This window comes from Juglans microcarpa x Juglans regia, chromosome 6D (assembly GCF_004785595.1).
Source record: "Juglans microcarpa x Juglans regia isolate MS1-56 chromosome 6D, Jm3101_v1.0, whole genome shotgun sequence".
NCBI lineage: Eukaryota > Viridiplantae > Streptophyta > Magnoliopsida > Fagales > Juglandaceae > Juglans > Juglans microcarpa x Juglans regia.
Window position 1 is genome coordinate 10,397,001 of NC_054604.1, and position 16,685 is coordinate 10,413,685.

General features: G+C 45.2%; 1 long non-coding RNA gene across 1 annotated transcript in view; it reads left to right on the forward strand.

Annotated features, from left to right (window-relative positions):
- Nucleotides 1-1,680: 1,680 nt before the first annotated feature.
- LOC121235928 overlaps nucleotides 1,681-16,685 on the forward strand; it is a 30,356-nt gene continuing 15,351 nt past the window's right edge. The window contains exons 1-2 of the long non-coding RNA XR_005934630.1: nucleotides 1,681-1,691; nucleotides 4,059-4,064. This is a non-coding gene — a long non-coding RNA (uncharacterized LOC121235928). The remainder of the gene's footprint in view (nucleotides 1,692-4,058; nucleotides 4,065-16,685) is intronic.

The following is a 16,685-nucleotide window of genomic DNA, read 5'->3' on the forward strand; positions in this document are numbered from 1 at the left end:
ATGCACGCATGCATGTAAGTATAGTATGTACGAATGATGAATGCATGAATGAAAACCTACGTTATTATATTTTAACTGCATGAAGTAATGCTTACGAGTCTTCGACTCATTTTAGTTTTTATGTATGTCCCTTTCCCCCCACAAGGAAGGAAATGAAGTACACGTCGGGATGGACACGGCCCATGGGGAAGAGCACGGAAGTCTAGGCACGAGCATTTAAATTGTAAGAGAGGCATTTTATTATTAAAATTAATGTTTTCTGCTGTAAACCTCTTTCATTGCAAAAGCACATTTTATTTTATAAACATAGAGTCTTGCACCCTGGGAAGAAGCAAAAAGTTTTAAATCGGACGGTAATTCCCGTCGTCCTTGCTCGTCTTTCGTGCATTTACATCGGTTAGTTCATTTTATTAGAAAATACGTACAATAGATACATCTTATAGTCATCCATTCGCATGCGTACAATTAATAACTTTAGGTGCGTAAAAAGGGGCTTTCATGGAAGGGCCGTACGTACTTATACATTCGAAAGCATGGCATCTTCTTTCTTAAACATTTTCTTAAAGAGAAGAGTGTTTTCGTTTTCGTTTCGTGTAATTTCTAAAAAACTCTAGAAGGGCATGAACGTAATACTTACCTGGACTCCATGCTACTTTCATACCATGCAGTCCATTCATGCACGTGTCAACTGGCAACCTACATGCATACATAACCTTAACGTCATTCTCTATCTAATGCATAAGCAACTTAAACTATAAATAGAACTACGCTATACTTGGAACACTCTCCTTCTATCCCGTGCACTTACGTGCCCTTTACTATGTTAAAACCTTCGGGGACCACTTACGGTCACCACATCTTTCAACTCAACGTCTTGTCTTGAGTGCTCATCCACTAAAGTGAACCCATGATTCACCTTAGGATTAAGATACTAAGACATTCGTCTTATTCTCCTTATTGAACTCATCTTGATGCATGACTCAGACCAACTAAGTCACGCATCCCAATCCTAGACAATACACCCGTCACTACCTCCATACATCCTAGCCCATACTAAATCCTCATTCCTATCCATACAAGCCACACGGCTCTAAGTCAACTCTGAGGCTTAAGCATTGTGTAACTGTGCTCAGGACAGATTACCCATTACATATGGTGAATCCGTCCAGTACATGTGTCTAACCAGATTACACATGTACCTTACCCATTTTTCACCTAAGATTAACATATAACATGTTGATGACCTGCTCGTAGGGATAAGGGCCATATTCCGATACCAACATTATCTTAACTCGGCTAGCATGACTCTTCATGCTAGCCGTCCCTTCTTACAGTTCATCCCAACACTTAGTGCGACAAGGCTCCTTTCACAACTATGCCTTGCGTCACGTCATATAGCTCAAGACTACACCCGAGCTATACAATGGCCCTATCACGTCACTTGACATCCCGCTATGTCATTTCTTACATCAACTTCTAACTCATCAAGAGTACGGTTCCTCACGTACTCCCGTAACATCGTGACATCTCGTCATGTTCCCGTTACGCCATTTCCCCACTAACTTCACCCATCATAAGCACGACTGTCCGTAACCACGTCACTTCATGACGTTGCCCAGTCATGCTTCCGCTGCGTACTCTTATACTTGTTCTGCTACTTTACGCATACTCCTAGCCATAAGTCCATCACAGTGACACTTGTCACCTTAGACTACAGGCTGCACCATAACTACTTCGGGACATTGTTCCACAATTCCCGACACTATTCACCACGTTCTATGCCCATCAACTGCACAACCATCCTTATCTCTACGACACGTCACACGAAGTGTCGCTGCCTCGTGGAGTACACTCCACATATACTCCCTTTCCACCCACTACAACCTATCATCAATATGGCATACCCGCCATATGATGCATCATTCCACCACATGGAGTACACTCCGCGTGTACTCCATTCATACACACTACATCACCATTATGGCGTACACGCCATATGGTGCATCAATCCACCACATGGAGTATATTCCGCATGTACTCCCTTCACATACATTACGCCACATCACCATTATGGCATACTCGCCATATGGTACATCGCTCCATCCTCCCGTTACACACATCACGCCATACAGAGTACACTTTACGTGTACTCCATACACATTACCCACATCACCATTACGGCATACCCGCCGTATGGTGCGCCGCTCCACTACATGGAGTACACTCCGCGTATACTACATACACGTTACGCCACATCACCATTACGGCATATCTGCCGTATAGTGCGTCACTCCATTACATGGAGTACATTCCATATGTACTCCCTTCATACCCGCTACAACCTATCATCAATATGGCATACCCGCCATACGATACATCACTCCACCACATAGAGTACACTCCACGTGTACTCCCTTTTCACACGCTACAACCTATCATCAATATGGCATACTCGCCATACGATGCATCATTCCACCACATGGAGTACACTCCGCGTGTACTCCATTCATACACACCACATCACCATTATGGCATACACGCCATATGGTGCATCTATCCACCACATGGGGTACATTCCGCATGTACTCCCTTCACACACATTACGCCACATCACCATTATGGCATACTTGCCATATGGTATATCACTCCACCACATAGAGTACACTCCACGTGTACTCTCTTCACACACGTTACGCTACATCACCACTACGGCATACCCGCCGTATTATGCGTCACTCCATTACATGGAGTACTTTCCACATGTACTCCCTTCATACACGCTACAACCTATGATCAATATGGCATACCCGCCATGCAATGCATCACTCCACCACATAGAGTACACTCCGCGTGTACTCCATTTACACTCGTTACGCCACATCACCATGATGGCTTACCCGCCATATGGTGCGTCACTCCACCACATGGAGTGCACTTCATGTGTACTCCATTCACACACCACGCCATACAGAGTACACTCTACGTGTACTCTTCCCATTCCACAATACTCCGGGAGAGTATATTCTACATACACTCTCTTTATGTCACACTATGCCACACAGAGTACACTCAGCGTGTACTATTCCCACTCCACATGCCACGACGCCAATACTACATATAGTCTACAGCCACACTACACCACACAGTCCACAACACAGCACAGCACAATTCCTAACTACGCTCCACACTTCACAGCGCACTACACAGATAAGCCCAACACTTCACATACACAACACTTCACATCACCACACTACACAGATATGCCCAAAACTTCACAGCGCACTAGACAGCGCATCTCAATACAGCGAACTCCACAACCTAATCCACTAATCAATATCTAACATAATTAAAAGGGATAGAGAGTTATACCATCGACGGGATAACCCGTGCATTGCTCGCTGATCATCACAGTCGATGGCATTGGAGACGTCGTACGTGGTGACTAACCCACGTACATTGACTGTTTGGGCATTTGGATAGCTAAGTGTGGTCTTGGAAAGGCTCGTGAAGGCCTCGTGATGGTGGTGAGGGGCATAACATGGTGGCTCTAGCCGTGTGCAATGACTGTCCATCACGTGCAGTGATTACCCACCACATAAAGTGGTGGTTTGACCCTAGGGCTCGGCTAAGGGAGGTGCGGTGGATCTCGTGGTGGCGTCGAGGTGGCGCCACAGTGGCACAATGGAGGAGAAGCCGTGGGAGAGTGAGAGAGAGTGTGCGTGCATGGGTGACAGATCGGGGCCGTGGGAGGTTGTGTTGGCTTGGTGGTGGCCTGAGGAGGCTGATGACGGTGGTTACCCACCATGGGTGGCGGTGCACGGCGGTGAGAGCTGTGCAAAGCCGTGCGTGCGTGAGGGGGAAACCCATGTGGTGGAGAGAGGCTATGGGCCTCGGGTCACGTGGGGGAGGAAGTGGGAGGAAGAGGGAAGTCCATGGTGGCACCTAGTGGCCGTGGGTGCCGCGCACGACAGCGCTAGAGGCCGCGCAACGTGAAACCGTGTGTGGGTCTCCTTGTGCGTGCGTGTGTGCGACGGAGGGGGAAGGTGGCTGCATGGGAGGTGCTGGTTTTTGCTGGAGGGTGGTGGTCGGTGGCAGAAGAAGCTGCCGTGGAAGTGGTGGCACCGGAGGATGGCACACGGCGACGCTACGTGCATCAAGCCCATTCGGGCTTTGCACTTCCAAGGGAAAGGAAGAGAGAGCGTGAGAGGGAGGGGCTGTCATGGATGGACTCACAGGAGGGAGAGGAGTGCGACGGTGCCGGTGATGAGAGCTGCCGATGCACGGCGGCGCTGGGCTGTAAGAATGGAAGCTACGGGCGGAAGAGGAGTTGCGTGTTGCGTAAGCCGAAGGAGAAAAGGAGGAGAGAGAGAGGGCTGGGGAAAAGTGAGGGAGAAAGAAAGAGGGGGTCTAGGTATTTAACCCAGTCCCTTCGTCTTGGGGTCCTCAAAACAATCTAACGTTGAGATATTAAAACACTGATTTGAAAATATGTAAACGTTAATTTAATTAAAAGCACTTAGAGGAATTAAGGTAAATATTATTTTAAACTAAATTTAGTTTATAAAATAATATTTCTTCAAATAAAATGATGAAGTCTTATTTAATATCTTTAAGAGAATAAAACTACTAAATTAATTAAAACTTTCAACATAATTTAATTCCCATAATATTTCAAATAACTGGAATCATTTTAATAATTAATATTAAAATGATCTCCGACAGTTATAATATTTTGGAGCTCTTCAAAATATTATAATTGTCTCATTTAAAAATAAGTTTAACTCAACGATACTGAAAATACCTCATATAAATATTTCTAGTACATTTAAAACACTGGACGTGCCTTAGAAGTCGCCTAATATCTCGAGAGACACGTCGTCATGGTTTGGCACACATGACGATGCTCGCAGTCGCCAGAAAAAATGGCAGACTGTTGCATAATTCCGTCATCGGAATTTGCATACATCAGAATGAAGGAGCTTTACGTAAGAAAAGAGAAGTTTACGTAAGAAGAAAGGAGCGGGGGTTATATTCTCCCCACCTTATATAAATTTCATCCTCAAAATTTGCTTAAGGTTATAGCCATTCCTCCATCAGCGTGCTTAACTTCAGTCTAAAGTACTTGAGTCCATCCATCACGTAACACTCGTACCTTCCACTCTAACATTTATGATGGCGAGGCTTGAAGTCGCCATCTTGTTTTCCGTTTCGGTCCTAAACTTAACTCGTAATCGTTTATGTATTTTCTTTAACTATTACGGTCTTTCTAACATTTCTAGTCCATTTCTTAATTGGCAAGCAACTCTAGTCACATGCCCTAACTTTTCATGGTTCATTCCTTAACTTCTAACTATGCTCAGTCTCTGATACCTCTTACGTTCTACATACTTAGCATGGGCTAGGATGTATGGAGGTAGTGACGGGTGTATTGTCTAAGATTGAGATGCGTGACTTAGTTAGTCTGAGTCATGCATCAAGATGAGTTCAGAAACGAGAATAAGACGAATGTCTTAGTGTCTTAATCCTAAGGTGAATCATAGGTTCACTTTAATGGATGAGCACTCGAGGAAAGACGTTGAGTTGGAAGATGTGGTGACCGTAGTGGTCCCCGAAGGTTTTAACATAGTAAAGGGCACGTAAGTGCACGGGATAGAAGGAGAGTGTTCCAAATATAGCGTAGTTCTATTTATAATTTAAGTTGCTTATACATTAGATAGAGAATGATGTTAAGGTTATGTATGCATGTAGGTTGCCAGCTGACACGGGCATGAATGGACTGAATGGTATGAAAGTAGCATGAAGTCCAGGTAAGTATTACGTTCATGCCCTTCTAGAGTTTTCTAGAAATTACGAAAAGAAAACGAAAAGCTTTTATCTTTAGGAAAATGCTTACGAAAGAAGATGCTATGCTTTCAAATGTATATGTACGTACGACCCCTCCATGAAAGCCCCTTTTTACGCACCCAAAGTATTAATTGTACGCATGCAAATGGTTGACTATCAGATGTATCTATTGTATGTATTTTCTAAGAACGTCCACGAACTTATGTAAATGCACGAAAGACGAGCTGAGACTGACGCTTTTATGGATCCTACAAATTGACACTTTTGGCAGCTCCACGAGGTGATTCTCGTGGACGCCGCGAAAGACGACGTTCAAGGTGATGCTTACGGATGCCATGAAAGACGACGTTTAAGCCCGTGCTTTCGAAAGATGTTTTTCATGAACTGAAATGAAACAGCTGAAATGAAATGAAAAAGGTATGAAAGGACTAAACTGACACTTTTGTGAATGCCATGAGGTGATGCTCATGGATGTCATGAAAGAGGATGTTTAAGCCCATGTTCATGAAGTGATGTTTTCTCATGAAAGGAATGTTAAAGGAAAGAAGAACTGAATGAAAACTCCAGCTCTTTAGAGCTGACATGAATGAGTGAAAGAATGAAAGGAAAGCATGAAATGTATGAAAATACATAATGGCCACATGAATGAATGAAAAGGGGTACCCAATGAATGAATGGGCAGATTGCAATGCCGGGCAGTAGTACTGGTAGTGCACCTAGTGCTGCACCCTAACGGAATGGGATTCCAACCAGTGGCCACGAGCGAATCCATCGGCCATAGGGCCGCTAACCCTAACACATGAGGCGTAACAGTGTGTATCGGCCTATGAAAGTGAAAAGAAAAAATGTATGTATGTATGTATGTACGCACGTACGAATGCACTTTAAGAAATGAAGGCAATGACGGGGGACACGTTTTACGAAAAGAAAGTCTCTTTTCAAAGAAAAATCCCGTCCAATGACGTTTTCAAATGAATGCACGTATGCATGCATGCATGTATGTATAGTATGTACAAATGATGAATGCATGAATGAAAACCTACGTTGTTATATTTTAACTGCATGAAGTAATGCTTACGAGTTTTTGACTCATTTTAGTTTTTATGTATGTCCCTCCCCCCCCCCCCCCCCCACAGGGAAGGAAATGAAGTACGCGTCGGGACAGACACGACCCATGGGGAAGAGCACGGAAGTCTAGGCACGAGGTTTAAATGTAAGAGAGGCCTTTTATTATTAAAATTGATGTTTTCCGTTGTAAACCTCTTTTATTGTAAAAACACATTTTATTTTATAAACATAGAGTCTTGCACCCTGGGAAGAAAGCAAAAAGTCTTAAATCGGACGGTAATTCCCGTCGTCCTTTCTCAAAATATTTTATAAAAGAACCCACCACAAGGACGGGCGTTACACGTAGGGATCCCAACATAGGGAAGGACGGGCGTTACACGTAGGCATCAAGGAGGACCACCGCTAGGGGAGATCAAAACCATCGCATGAGACTTTGCTGGTGGAGGCATAACCTTATCAGGGTGGAAAGTTCATGCCAAGTGGGCAAGATACCAAGAGGTGTACTCAGCGGAGTGCTGCTCCGCAAGGTATAGAAGGAACGACTCGGCCCTAATCATTTCCTTTGGAGAGGACGACGAGGAAGGGGTCCTCTATCTACATGAAGATGCCCTGGTGGTGACTATGTTGGTCACTAACTTCACAACTCGGAAGATCCTTATCGACAATGGCAGCTCCACAGATATCCTGGTTTGGGAAGACTTTACACGAATAGGAATAGACACCTCCCGACTCCAATCAACCCTCATGCCATTGAAGGGCTTCTCCAGGCACATGGTCTAGCCAGTCAGAACCATCACACTACCTGTCTTGGTGGGCAGTGCCCCCTCAACGACCTCTATCATGGTCGACTTTCTGATGGTCAATGCCCATTCATCATACAACGCCATAATCGGCCGACCGACCATCAACAACTTAAGGGCGATACGTTGACCTACAACTTGAAGATGAAGTTCCCAATTGCTTAGGGCGTGGGAGAAGTTCAAGGAGAATAGGTCCTAGTGTGGGAGTGTTATGCACAAGAATTGAAGCCAAAGGGTAGCAAGGTGCACATGGTCCACACCCACAGGGCGTCGAGCATTTGCGGGAGCTTCACTTCGAATGAACCTTATGACTTGTAATTTACATTTCTGCATCGATGTGTAAATTCTATTAATGAGAATGTGGCTTTTCAGGAATAAAACATAATCTCTACTAACGTAATCTCCATCAACGTAATATCCACTAACATAATTGATGTGGAAATTTTTTTCACACATTTTCTTAGTCCTAATTGTTTTGATTCAGTGTTTTGTATGTTTCTTAGCTTGTTTGTTTGGAATTTTAGGTGTCTATTACATTTATTTAATTTTTCAGAATTCTTGATATTTTTCAAGTATTTAATTATTGAATTAGGTTGAAATTGGACAATGTGAAGAGGTAGGATTCGGGCTAGGCCTAGAGAGCAAATTCTAGTTGGGCTGGTCTAGTCAAAATAGAATATGGTTCGGTTTTTGGGTTTTAAATGGAGCTACAAACCTTATTTTCATATGTTGTTCTATTTTCTAGAAAGCTAAGACATAGGCCTAATACTTTTATGAATTGTCCAAAACCCATTTATGCATTTTTGAAGTTCAAAACTTAGCCGAAACGGAAAAGTCTGAATCTGTCCAAAAGTTAACTGTAGCCTAGACCCTGTTTCGGTTTTCAACCTGTATCTGGAGTTTGGGAAGTCAGAATAAAGCAAGATTAGGTGCGTTGGAAAGCTAAGAATGGTATATAAAACTTTAGTGAATGGCCCAACTCCAAAATATGTCTTTTTGATGCTCTAAATCTAGCTAGAATTTGGGTAATAAAATCAGCCAAGAATTTTGGATTTCAGCAGCAGATATAAGGGAAATCTCTTTTTTTTTTTTTTTTTTAAAAAAAAAAACAAAATTCAAAGGAAAATTAGTTTTGAATTGATTTGATGGCTTACAGTTATTATTGGTCAAAGATAAGATGCTAAAATTTAAAAAAGAAGATGAAGTTAGCGTTAAAAACTAGAGGAATTAATGAAAAAAAAAAAGATTGGTAATCTCCGTCAACGTAATCTCCATCGACGTAATCTTCATCAACTTAATCTCCACCAACGTAATATCTATCAACGTAATCTCCACCAATGTAATCTCCATCGACGTAATTTCCACTAAAGTAATCTTTATTGGCGTAATCTTCACCAATGTAATCTCTATCAACGTAATCTCCACCAGCGTAAGCTCCGTCAACACGATATCCACCGAAGCGATCTCCATCAGCATATCTCCACCAATGAAATCTCCATTAATGACAACTTACCTCCCCGTGAGGCACCAAAGGGATCAGTTATGCCAAAGGCTGTTGTATCCTTCTTGCTGTCCGGTAACTTACCTCCCTATTGGAGATAGCGGTTGAGATGAGTTTTAAGGCCATCTCACCCCTCCCGAGAAGGAGAGCAGGTCCAGCCCCTCGGCTGCCTGACAACTTTCCCCGACCTCAGCCATAACTAAGTGTGGGATCAGTACCAGTTTGACCCAACACTTACCTTCCTTGTGATATCAACGGGCGGGAGTAGGTCTAGTCCCAAACTGTCAGACTACTTACTTCCCCACTAGGGCAAAAGGTGGGCGGCAGCCCAACCTCCCTCGTAAGGATAGCAAGTCCAACTCCTCAGCTCCCCAAATAACTTACCCGGTCTCCATCACAGTGAACAACGGACTAGCTTCTTAGCTATCCAACACTTATCTTTCCGAGAGACACCAAAGGGATGAGTCATGCCAGAGTCTACTTTATCATACTTGCGGTAAATAGCGAGCTAGCTCTCACCGTGAGCGTCAACAAGCAGGAGCGGATCCAATTCTAAACAGCCCTGTCACCTACCTCCCTATGGGAGATATAGGGTGAGATTTAAGGCCCATCTCACCCCTCCTGCGATGGAGAGCGGGTTCAGCCCCTTAGCTGCCTGACAACTTACCTCAAACTCTGCCACGACGAAGAGTGGATCAGCACTAGCCTAACCCAACATTTACTTTCGTGTGATGTCAACAGGTGGGAGCAGGTCCAATCTCAAACTGCCTAGCAACTTATCCCTCCCCCACACGACTAAGAGCAGACCGAATTCTTAGTCGTCCAAAAAATTACCTCCTCAGGGGACCAAAGGAGCGGGCTTGGCCTAATGCATCCCATCCCCTCCCCAGGTGGAGAGTTAGTTTAGTTCTCCAACTACCCAATACTATGCCATCTCCAACAACGAGATGCCTAATGAGCGGCGCTTCGGACTCCCCACCCAGCTCCCTCTCCACCAAACATAACGCCTAGTGATTAACGCTGCGCGTCTCAAGAGAAACAACTCAGGTTTGCAAATTCCACACTCCTAGGTCGAGGGTAGATTAGTCTAACTTGTTTATTTTACCTTGTGATGCATTGGATACCCGTGCTCGCCCCGAAGTGAAGAACGAACCACCTTCTTAGTCGTTTAGCATACTGCCTCCTCGAAAGAATTAAAGGGGGCGAGATGGACCTAGAAGCGTCCTGACCCTTTCCCAGTGGAAAGTGGGTTTAGTCTTTCGATTGACCTATATAACGCCATCTCCACTGACGGGACATCAGGCATATAACGCCCCAGAATCCTCCCAAATTGCTCCACCAAACAAGAACCCAGAGCGAGACAACCCTCAACAGTGCTGCGGCTCACCTCCCACCCACCCCCCACCCCCTCGACGGGGGAGTATAGAGAGTGTAGACCCATTCTCTCCCCCACCGAAGAAGTGTGTCGATACCAGAAGGGTAGTGCCTAGTTGGTGGGGTAGCCTGAGAAAATCCTTGGCATCAACTCCTTCCATGTCAAGGCCCCGCGCTCCAAAGCCGCTGCGTCAAAAGGAAGTACTTACACTCACAATACCATCAAATCACTTTAGGGAATTGGAGGCATGTGATCTCTCGCTTTCTCCAAACCCTCCAAGTAGTTGGGATTCCAAGCGTCACCACGCCTCCACAGACTTATCAGCTTATGAGACCGATGAGAAAATCGAGGAAGTTGAGTACTGTGCCTCCACGAACTCGCCTTTTCCCTTGCCTCAATTACAAGGCCGAGGGGAAGACCAGGGTAGTCCAGCACCACGTCCCCATGGACTTGCCCCACCCCTTACCCCGGTCTGCAATGCTGATGAAGAACGTTGCGAGACAAGAATCGCATCCCTCACCCCCGGACGTGACTTATCCCTTGCGTTGGGCCTGCCAAGTTGACAGAGGAAAAAATTAAAGGGAAAGAGAACATTGAAAAAACAACAAAGCAAATGATCGAGAAAAAAGAAAGACATTTTATTGATAAATTACAAGTGTACAAGTAGATAATGTGTCTAAACTTTACAAACAAAGTGAAATGAACAAGGACTAAGGTGCGGGGACATTAGGGTCCTGCTCGAGAACGTTAGGATTGGGTTCAAAGGCTTCAAAGTAAGGAGGAGGGAAGGCGTCCGAAATCAAGTCCTTGTCCAAGGTGCCGTGCTAGAGTGCGTCACGTTCTGGAGGGAGTTCACGGGGGTCGATGGCTCTTAAGTGTGCCTCTAGGGCTCTTGAGTCTGCATGAGCATTCTCCAAAACGTAGTCCCACATCCTCTTGAGACCTTCAACGTATCCATACGACCAAGCCTGGTCACAAACGAACACGACCGACCACAGCTAACCTTTTAAGCGGGGAACGACATCCTGAACTTGAGACAGGTCGCTCCGCAGATCTTCAATGACCACTGCCTAGGCTGCCAGCCACTTCTCAGCTTCCTTTAAATAGTCAGACGCCTGGTTGGCCCCCTCCCCTTCTTAGTTGGCGACAACTTGGCCGATCGCCAATGAGTCCTCCCATCCTTTCAAGGCTTCGGAAAAGGATTGGAGATCTTTATCCAACTAACCTAATGACCCCACAAGAGCAGTCACCTTTTTTGTCAGCACATCGAATAACCCCTCATCTGAGCTCGTCGCCATCGACGCTGCGAGGAGATCATTACAAGCCAACTCAGCCAGCTCTTTCACCATGGCGACTCAACTTTTAACATCTTCCACCAGCGACGAAGCTGTTTGACCTACCCTTGGCTCTTTTTTTGAGCAAGCTGGGCTTTCACCAGCTCCACCTCTAACCACTCCTCCTCCCTTTTCCCTTGGGCATAGTGTAGGGCTTATTGTGCTACGTTATCACCAAAAAAAGTAAAAATGAAAATAGTTAGCACAGAACTCCTAAATGATGAAACTAAAGACAAGGAAAAGGCCAACACAAGAGACCTCAGAGAAAAAGCCTATCAAGGACTTGGTCACCCGGTCAAGCGATTCTGCTTGGGCTCCCCCCTTCCAACCAATGGTAGAAAGGGATGGCCTCCACAGGGCCCTTCTTCGAGAGGTGATCGGGCAGCCCCCCTCCCCCCCACATCTTTGACAACGCCCGCGACCCCCTCTACTGGGCGAATGAAAGACTGAGAGGAAAGGTGGCCCTCAACAGTGGAATGGAGTTTTTCGCCAAGGTCTTGGGGCTCTCGTACCTCGACAAAACCCAGCAATCTATCCCCTTCACTCCTTGCCTCCACCGTTGCCCTGACCCCGACAGTTGGTAACTCGGCCATAGGCACGGGAGGAAGAACGACGGTCTTCCCCTCAGCAACGAGATCGAGCGCTAGGGCAGCCTCTGGCTTTACCCTTTCCCCACCAAGAATCCCCTTGCCAAGCTCCTCAGCCAAGGTTACCAAGGTGTCGACGGCCACGAGAGTAGGAGTAGGGCCTTTTGGTGATTGCTAGGCCGAAGTGGCTTAGGGGAAGCCATCCATTCCACGACTGCACTGGAATCTCCTACGCAATCCTCAATAGCACCCTCGAAGACTTGACCCTCATTAGTAGATTGCGCTGTGGATGGAGAGGAGAGGATCATCTACACGTTCACCTTCGGAGAAGGCTCCACCATTGTAGATTGACAAGGGTCCAGTTCTAGAAGGGCCTCGTAAAAATGCATCGATATCATATTTGCCCTACGAGACAACCTGCAGGGCAAATATGATACCGATTGGGGTCGCAATTGGCATCGTGGGGACCGTGATAGGCTTAGAGGTCAAAATGCCCGTGGGAGGAGGAACGACTAGTGTGGGACGGCTGGGCTCCTTGGAGGATTGGGTCGATGGAAAGGCATCGTCGGTGGCGGAGGCAGCATGAATGCCGCAGGGGGGGGGAGGGGTGGGAGGGTGGATTTCCTCGATCAGCCCCAAAGGGAATAGAGGAGGGGACACGGGGTGACTCTAGCCTATATAGGAATGGTACGGTCATAAAAAACGGTGTGTCCAAGGGGAGGCAGGAAGGCTTTTATGTTTTCCCCCCCGAGAAGGGACTTCGAAAGAGCGTTGGCTAGATGTGTTTTTGTACACATTCTCTGACTAGAACGATACATCATAGCTCCTCAGGTGAGGCCTTCGATTGCACCGCTTTGTCATCGGGGACCACCCCCATATGGTCCGAACGAAAAACTCGCGACGATTCACTTACCTGACTAAAATTTCCCACCCACGGCTAGACACGAAGAAAACTTTGGGAGTCTATCCCTTGACCTTGCGATAGCGAGGCTCCAAAGAAATGAGGGCGTGTGTCGCCCTAAAATTGTAAATGTTCCCCTCACACTTTATGACGTTATAAGTCAGGAGAAACTCGTTGCCAGTAAGGTCGGCATTTTCTAGGTCTGACTGTGACAAAGCTTGTCACCAGAGGATGTAACAGCACATCAATATCCTCCAAGCATTTGGGTGGAGTTGAGAGTGGGCAAAGGCGAGGAGATCCAATAGGTCACTTACAGGGCGAGGGAAGGGTAGCCTCAGCCGCAAGAAAGCATGCTAGGGAAGAGAGTAACCTTCAGAGCATAACCTTTATCCTCAACAGTCCCCTCACAGGGCCCAAGAACCTCAAAAACCACATTCTCCAAGACGTGAAAGGTGGAAACCAATGATGATAAGAACTTAGGAGTGACGTTTGAATGCCGGTTATGACCGATGTAGAATTGCTCTAAGCTGGTCCATGAAAACTAAAGTAGAGAAAGGCAATGGAAAGGAAGAGGAGTTCAGCAAAGGGAACGAGAAAGCTAGAGCAGAAGGAGACGAGGATGCAAAAAAGCTGGGAAAATGGGGGCAGAGCCATGTTTTTATAAAAAGAAAGTGACGGTTCCCCTTCTGTACCCATGGAAAATGAAATGACGTCTCAAGACTAGTTTGAAAAGTCTAATTGTTAGAATGGGAGGGGCAAAAACATAAAAGAAGGGAGGGGAAATTTAAATAAATGGCAGTGGTGGCTAACATCCCAAAATCATGGGGATGCAGTGCCTAACGGGGCTGGCAAGATGTGGGTGCATCCAACCACATGTACTGTGCATTGCGACGTGGTGAGAAGGAACCCCTCACACCATCAATGCTAAAAGGGTAGAAAAGGGTGCAATCAAGTGTGGGGTCCAACCGTCATGAAACAAACCAATAAAGTTGGAAGGAGAACTGTTGCTCGACATCATTCAGATAATGAAGGAAGCCACGCAAGCATAATCTTGAGCAGGAACCTTGTAAGTAGAAGAGACGGGAGAATAATAAGCATTCGCTTCTAAGGAAAAGGATCTCAACGACGGAGACAGCAATAAAGTATAAAGAATGAAGACCGAAGCCAAAAAGAATTCCCATCAGACTAGTCGGATGAGAACAGGAGGGGTAATTGTAAGGGAGTTTTTTTCTCTCTGTCAGCCCACAGGGCAAGCCCACGAGGGACCACTAGGAAGTAAGTTAGAGAGCCCGCCGGGCCAACGACCCTCCTCTAAAAGGAGTCAGTGGGCTTCTGCAGAGTACTCGGTACATGAGCGAAACCCACCCACGCGTGGGGAAAGCGCACAATAGGGGCAGATGAGATTCGCCACCCTGACACATCCCTGAGAACAACCTACCCACGTGAACCTGCGTAGGCAGGTGGGTGAGAAATATGGAAAACTCTTGATATCCTGACAACAGCCATGAAGGGGCTTAATAGGGAACATCCACAGGGTAAAGTGAGTTAGGGAGCCACGCCACATTAATGGTGCCACTCCCCGGACTCTATGCCGCATTAAGGACACCGCCCCAGAAGCCACACTGCATTAATAGATTCTGACCAAATGAATAGGAGACAGGACATGAGCCCTTCAAAGTCAGGAATGAGCTGTCCCCACTAGAAATCTAGTATAAAAGTTGACCCTAGGTATGAAAAACTCTCTTTGATTCCTTTAATCTTACGCACAAACTATTAAGGAGATATACTGACTTTAGCATTGGAGACTCTCTGGCCACCACCAAGGCTCCCATTCTCTGTGTATGCTTAAAGTGTGCAGGTGAAGGCTCAAAAACCTGAGTTTTTAGAACCTGACCTAAAGGCACGCGAAACACGACGTTAACAACAAGAATAAAATGTTAGATTGAAAAATTTATTAATAATCGTATATATGAAATAACTTTACTTCAAGCAAACAATAAAAATCACTTTATTGTATTCATGCTAGATATTATCTATTGGATCTGTTTATTTGACTGAATATATGGTTTCTTTTAAAGAAAATAATAATATATACATATTTAAATATCGTAATACAATATTATTTTATTGTGTGCAAGTGGTTAAACCACTTTGATAATAAAGTTGACAAGTTGAACTACAAATATATATGCTACTGTAATCATTATGCAAATAAGCGATTTTTCCTATTACACCTGACAGGATTTTTCTATTTCCTTAAGCCTTTTTAAACATACTTTCAGAGAAATCCAACGTGGAAAATGTTCTTCAGCATGAGAGAGAGGCCGGGTGGGGGTAAAACCAAATTGGTACAGGATCAGAATTATGCTGAATGGTTTACTAATAGAATAGACAGATTTGATGGAATTAATAGATTTCACTCGAGTTAAGGGCACAGACATACAGCACTTGAGGTTATGCATTTGATAGTTCAATTGGTTGGACAGTCTAAACCCATAAAATGCATTTATGCAGAAAATTAGATTTAAAAAAGAAAAAAAGATAACAATCCGAGACCCATTGGAGGATCTGATCCTAGTCAGCAAATGAAGGGAGTTCTCTCATTCTTGTTAGGAATTATATTTCTTTCGTGCAATATTGTTGGGTGTAGAAACTCATATAAATGGAAATCTCCTTTGGGAGTAATGGCTGGCAAGAAGTAAAGCAAGTTCTCGTACTAATGCCATTACTATTATTGGCAAGAGTAAGAAATGGCTAAGAGAGTTAAATCCTCTTATGAAGCCTAGAGGTAATTGCTAGGGGTGTGTGTATAGGAATCGATAGAACCGGTTGGCACTGATGGCAACCGGCAACCGGAGTCAGGAACAGGCCGAAACCGATGGAGAACCGGTTGGCTAGCGGTGAAAATTTGATGAAACCAACTTCAGCCGGTTCGGTCTCCCTTTGAACCAGGTTCAAACTACTGAACCGACCGATATAATATATATATATATATATATATTAAAACAAAATCGTTTCACTTAGGCGTCATTTGAAACATAACGTTTTAGAAAAAAAAAACTAAAATGAAACAGCGCCGTTTGGTTTAATAAACTAAACAACGTCGTTTGCAATTAGGGCTTGAATACCCCTTCCTCTGCCCACCCCCTTCTTCTCCCGATCTCATTTTCCTCTTCACTTTCTCACTCCTCACTTTCTCAATTTCTCATTCCTCTCTCTCTCACGCAGCAAGGCAGTGGGCCACTTCGCACCTCCCATCTCTCCCTCTCTCTCTC